Source organism: Quercus lobata, chromosome 2, assembly GCF_001633185.2.
Source record: "Quercus lobata isolate SW786 chromosome 2, ValleyOak3.0 Primary Assembly, whole genome shotgun sequence".
Taxonomy (NCBI): Eukaryota; Viridiplantae; Streptophyta; class Magnoliopsida; order Fagales; family Fagaceae; genus Quercus; species Quercus lobata.
In genome coordinates this window covers 69,158,140-69,164,673 of record NC_044905.1, presented here as the reverse complement: position 1 = coordinate 69,164,673, position 6,534 = coordinate 69,158,140, and positions in this window count along the sequence as shown.

Sequence of the window (6,534 nt, the reverse complement as noted above, 5' to 3'; positions counted from 1 at the left end):
CTTGCTGCTCAATACATATATATTCTTGCTTGTAAAGCTGAGTCCCTGCCCAAGCAAAGCCACTCGGACTTGAGTTCCAAATCCCACAAGTCTTGTGCAAAAGCATAAGTCTGTGAGAATTAAGGCCAGGATCCTCGTGGCTGAATCATTCTCATAAAACTCACTTACATATATGTACGTGTATTAATATATATATATATATATATATATATATATCCTAATAGTGCAGAGAACCAGAGATTCTGGGTTCTTACAGGCCTAATACGCCTCGGGATCCCACGACAGTACGTCCCAAGATCCCACGACAGTACGCCCGAGGAGGAATCGCATTTTTGCCTTGAGGAGATTTATGTGACTTGCGCACAACTTGGTTCGTAATCAGCCCCCATTTAGCTGCGGTGAACCAAGCCCAGTCCACCAAAACACAACTATTTGGCCCAGGATCCTTGGGCCTGTGTGCTAAAGAAAAAAGCACTCTCACATCACAAAAATTAAAAACTTAGATGGACATGTGGCATAAAATTGGACTCCAATTTAGAATTTAATTGGATTTGAACTCTTTGATTTTTACACTCAATAATTCACTTAACATAAAATTAAAAATTAAATAGAACACGTGGTGCAAAATTAAGAATCCGATTAAAATCTAATTGGATTTTTTCTAAACTTTGATTATATATATATATATATATATATATATGATGTGTTAGGAAATCCAACTCATCCAGACATGACTATGGACGAGGAACGAATCATAAATGAAGCCTTTAATTACTGAGCCATTATGATTGGACGAAGTAAAGAGAGTAACTGCTCAAAGGTTTCTGTATCCTAGCATTAACTGTCAGAGACATTACCCAGACAAAGAATTAAACCACCATTAATGGTATTCCAACGGCTAAGAGAACAAAAGCTTATATAAAACACTCTCAACCAAAGGTAAAGTATCATTAGAATAGGACCCTTATCAACATAAACACTCAATTATCTCTTTCTCACTTCTAACTTTGTCATCGGAGGTTCATTGGCTGGCACCACGCCAGTGAACTTTCCGTTTCATTTTCTCATCATCTTGCAGGACGAGCTGAAGCCATCTGGACTATCCTGATTGCTGACGATTTTGGCATCATTAGTTTGGCGCTGTTTGTGTGAAATGCTTTCTTTCTTAAATCCTAAGGATAGATACGTGGCCCTACCTTTGTTGTCATCCAAATGGAGTCCAATGCACAATTGGAATCAGCCACCTTGGCATTGCAAGTCCAAGCTCTCACGACCAGTGTAGAAGAACGAATGAGACAAAATCAGGAGATGAGGCAATGATTGCAACAGGAGGAAAACTGCTTGCCAAGAAGAATTGAAAACAACAGGAATGAAGATGAAGTGCAAGACCCAAAAGGTAGCCAAGGGAGAGATGGATCAAGGAGAAAAGAGCGGTCTGACGAGGCTAGCAATGACCTTTTGAGAAACATGAGGAAAGAGATGGACGAGCTCAAGAATGCAATGAAAGGGAAACGACGAAGAATTTGTATGGGATGGTGAGAAGAACCGATTCCCTATTCACACAGAAAGTCCTGGAATGTCGGATTGAAAGACCCATTGGATCACATCACCACCTTTAAGATGACCTTGAGCCTGTAACAAACCCCGAACGAATATATCGATCCTTTCCAACCACCCTCAAAGGAGCTATCCAAGTGTGGTTTAGTAAGCTGGCACTCCATCGACTATTTTGACTAGCTCAGTAGCTTGTTTGTGCGTCATTTCTTAGGAGGACAATGCTAGAAAAGACCTGTGGATCATCTATTGGTAATCAAACAAGGAGAAGGGGAATCATTAAGATCATATGTGAAGCGGTTTAACAGAGAGGTGCTGGAAGTGGATGAGGCTGAGGACCAAGTAAAATAAACAACGTTCAAAGATGGATTAATATCTAAAGAGTTCGTAGTGGCACTCGCCAAGAGTCCTCTAATATTAATGATGGATTTGCTTATAAAAGCTCAGAAGTACATGAATATGAAGGATGCTTTTGTAGCAATAGAGGTGGGTGGACCTCGAACATCCAAGGCGGGCTCTCAAGACGACCTGAAAGGCCAAAAGAGGGAAAGGAAAGACCAGTCGTCCAGTAATGACAGGGGCAAGCGAAGGGACAACAAGGTTCGAAAAATGGTAAACTTCACACCCTTGGTAATGCCCATTGACCAAATCTTGATGCAGATTAAGGACGATCATCATCTCAGGTGGCTGGAGCCATTGAGCGGTTCACCCAATGCTCGAAACAAGAAAAAGTATTGCCGTTTCCACCAAAACCACGGGCATTACATTGACGAGTGCAGAGACCTCAAAGAACAGATAGAAGAGTTGATCCAAAATGTAAGATTGCAGAAGTTTGTCAAGAAAAACACATATGGACGGCCGAAGCAGGAAAACCGAACCAGGTCAAAAGATAAGCCTAAAGATGATGATAAATCACAAGAACGACCAAAGAATGTCATAGGAGAAATAAGAATGATCAATGGTTGTCCAACGGTAGGAGGCTCTTTCAAGTCCTTCAAGAAATCACATCAAAGGTAGGTTGATAATGTCCATATGGTATCATCGTTAAAACGAAGGATAAGAGAGGCTACAGACATGGTCTTCTCAGAAGAGGGCGCTAGAGCGGTAAAACAACCATATGATGACCCTTTGGTCATCATGCTTATGATAGAGGGGTTCAACACTTGAAGAATCCTGGTAGACAATGGAAGCTCTGCTGACATTATTTATCTCTTTGCCTTTCAGCAATTGAAAGTGGATCCAAAAAGGCTTCGTCCTTTTGAATCTCCCCTCGTTAGTTTCAATGGAGATAGGGTGTACCCAAAAGGAATAGTTACCTTGATGGTTACAACTGGCTTGTATCCTTAACAAATAACGAGGCAACTCAATTTCCTAGTAGTAGATTGTCTCTCATCCTACAATGTCATCATTGGACAACCAACGCTTAATCACTGGAAAGCGACAACCTCAACATATTGTCTAAAGGTGAAGTTCCCTACAGAAAATGGGGTAAGGGTAATTAAAAAAGACCAAGTTTTGGCCCGTGAATGTTATCAAGCAGTGTTGGCATCAAAGGAGAACCACAAATGGATGATCGAGGACAAAAGCCCAGAAACAGTGGAAACATTGGAGATGGTCGAATTGGTGGAAGGAGAGCCCACGAAGGTGACGAATGTAGGAGCAAACCTCGATCCCGCAATGAAAAAAGGAATAGTGGAGTTCCTGAAGAGAATTCTAGATGTCTTTGTATGGAGCCATGAAGAGATGCCAGGCATATCAGAGGATGTCATACAACACCGACTGAACGTAAATCTAGAGAAAAAGCCCGTCCAGTAGAGATGAAGAGTCTTTGCTCCTGAAAGGAACAAGGCCATCATGGATGAAGTTGATAAGCCCCTGACCGCCAAGTTTATTCAGGAAGTATACTTCCCAGAATGGTTGGCTAACATCGTCATGATGAAGAAGGCAAACAGAAAATGGAGAATGTGTGCGGATTTCACGGATCTAAACTAGGCCTGCCCAAAAGACAACTTTCCCTTACCACGAATTGACCAACTCGTTGATTCCACAGCAGGACATAAGCTCCTGGTGTTCATGGATGCATTCTCAAGGTATAACTAGATCCAAATGTCAGAAGAGGATCAAGGGAAGACGCCATTCAACACTAGTCAAGGACTTTATTGTTATAGGGTTATGCTGTTTGGACTGAAGAATGCAGGGGCTACTTATCAAAGGCTAATCAATCAAATGTTTAGTAAGCAAATCAGAAGAAATATGGAAGTCTATGTAGATGATATGCTCGTCAAGAGCAAGGAAGTGGAGAGCCATTTGGTAAACCTAAAGGAGACTTTCAAGACCTTGAGACGGTACCAAATGAGGTTAAACCTAGCAAAAGGTACTTTTGGAGTTTCCTCAAGAAAGTTCCTTGGCTTCATGGTGTCACAACGAGGAATAGAAGCCAATTTTAAGAAGGTAATGGCCATATTGGAAATGACCGCACCTAGAAACGTCAAGGAGGTGCAGAAGTTGAAAGGGAGGGTTGCAGCTCTCAATTGATTCATCTCAAGGGCAACAGAAAAATGCCTTCCTTTCTTCAAGGTTCTTAAGCAGGCATTCGCATGGACTGATGATTGCGAAGTAGCATTCCAGGAGCAAAAACGCTATTTGAGTAATTCGTCGTTGTTAAGCCCGTCCAAGGAAGGTGAGGACCTATTTCTATACTTGGCCAATTCTGCCACCGCAGTAAGCGCGGCCCTAATCCGTGAAGAATCAAGGATCCAATGCCTTATGTACTACGTCAATTAGGCTTTCTAGGGAGCAGAAGCGAAATACCCTCGTATTGAGAAGATCACTTTCGCTCTAATCATCGCCTCTCGAAAGTTGCGTCCTTACTTCCAGGCCAATCCAATCCTCGCTATGATGGAATAACCAATCAAGAAAGCAATGAACAAACTTGAAGCAGTAGGTCGGATGATACAATAGGCGGTCGAGCTGAGCTAATTTGACATCGAGTACAAATCGCGAACAGCCATAAAAACCCAGGTATTAGCAGACTTCATTGCTAAGTTCACCATGCCCGAAGAAAGCTCAATGAGCAAGTCAGAGTTATGGACGATACAGACAGACGGATTGTCAGCAAAAGGAATGGGTGGAGTTAGGGTCCTCATCACCTCACCAGAAGGAGACATCTCGAGATATGGGGTTAAACTCCAGTTCCCAGCCACCAGTAACGAGGTAGAGTATGAGGTCATAATGACTGGGTTTAGGATAGCTAAATCTATGGAAGCTAAGAATGTCCTCTTGAAAAGTGACTGCAAGTTGGTAATTGGGCAGATCAAAGGGGATTACGAAGCAAAGGAGCAGAGAATGCAAAAGTACTTGAAGTTGACAAACCAATTCACCGGGGAAATAGAACAAGTAGAGTTTGTGTAGGTCCCATGAAGCTTGAATGTAGAGATATACAAAGTGGCACGACATGCATCGTCGGATGTCGGAGAAGAACTACAAGGGGTAAAACTGGAAGTGCAGAAGTTCCCCAACATTGAAGAATTACACACATTCACGATATAAGGTAACACGAGTTGGACGAGACCCATCACATCTTACCTCAGGGACGGAAAACTACCATCAGATCTGAACGAGGCAAGAAAGATAAAGAAATGGGCTACAAGATTCACACTCTTAAATGGGGTGCTCTATAAAAGGGGTTTCTCCCTCCCTTTCCTAATTTGCGTTGAACAAGACGAAGCAAAGTACATCCTGGAAGAAGTTCATGGAGGTGTTTGTGGAGACCACTTAGAGCCAAGGTCCCTGGTGTCAAAAATTAGCAGAGCAGGCTATTTCTATCCAACAATGCAGAAGGAGACAAAAGACTTCGTCAAGAGATGCAACAAATGCTAGAAGTATGGAAATGTCTAGCAAGTCCAATGGATACCAGGAGAGAAGATGATGACCATAACCTCCCCTTGGCCATTCGCATAATGGGGGATTGACATAGTGGACCCCTTGCCTTAAGGAAAAAGACAGGTAAAATTCTTACTTGTGGTAATTGACTATTTCACAAAGTGGGTAGAGGCAGAAGCTCTAGCAATGATCACAGAAGCAAAGGTACAAAACTTCGTGTGGAAGAACATTGTTTATAGGTTTGGCATACCAAGGACGATCATATCGGACAACGGATGCTAGTTCGACAGTCAGGCATTCCACTCTTTCTGTTTAGGACTTGGAATCAGAAACCGATTCTCGTTACCAGGACATCCCCAAGCTAATGGTCAGACGGAAGTAACCAATTAAACCTTGTTGAAATCCTTGAAGCTTCGACTAGAAGGGGCAAAGTGTGCATGGCCTAAAGAATTATCAAGCGTCCTTTGGGCATACCGAGCTACAACCAGGGCCCCAATAGGAGAAACCCTGTTCAATCTTTTCTATGGCACAAAAGCAGTAATCCCTGTCGAGGTAGGAGTCACTAGCTTAAGAAGGGAATTTTTTGATGAAGACACCAACGACGATTAACTGAAGACGAACTTAGATTGCCTTGATGAGACAAGGGACGAAGCATCCAAGAGAATGGCAAGGTACCAACAAAAGATGGCCGGATACTATGATCAAAGAGTGAAGCTCAGAAGATTCAACATAGGAGACCTCATCTTACAAAAGGTTACACCTGTGACAAAAGATCCAACTCATGGAAAATTAGGGTCGACTTGGGAAGGCCCCTACAAATTCACTCACTACTCAAGACAAGGAAGCTACCACTTGGAATCCATGGATGGTAGCAAACTACCCCGTCCATGGAACATTGAACATTTGAAGAGGTATCATTAGTAAGGAGTTAATCTTTTGTAATCTTTGACAGAATTCTTGTTTTACTTTAAAGTAGTTCAATAAAGGAATTATTCAAGTCATGAATTCTACAAAAGACACTAAGGATTGAAAAAGCCATTACTATAAGTCCTTCAACGAACATAGATTACAAGACGAAGCCAGTGATATAAGTCCTTC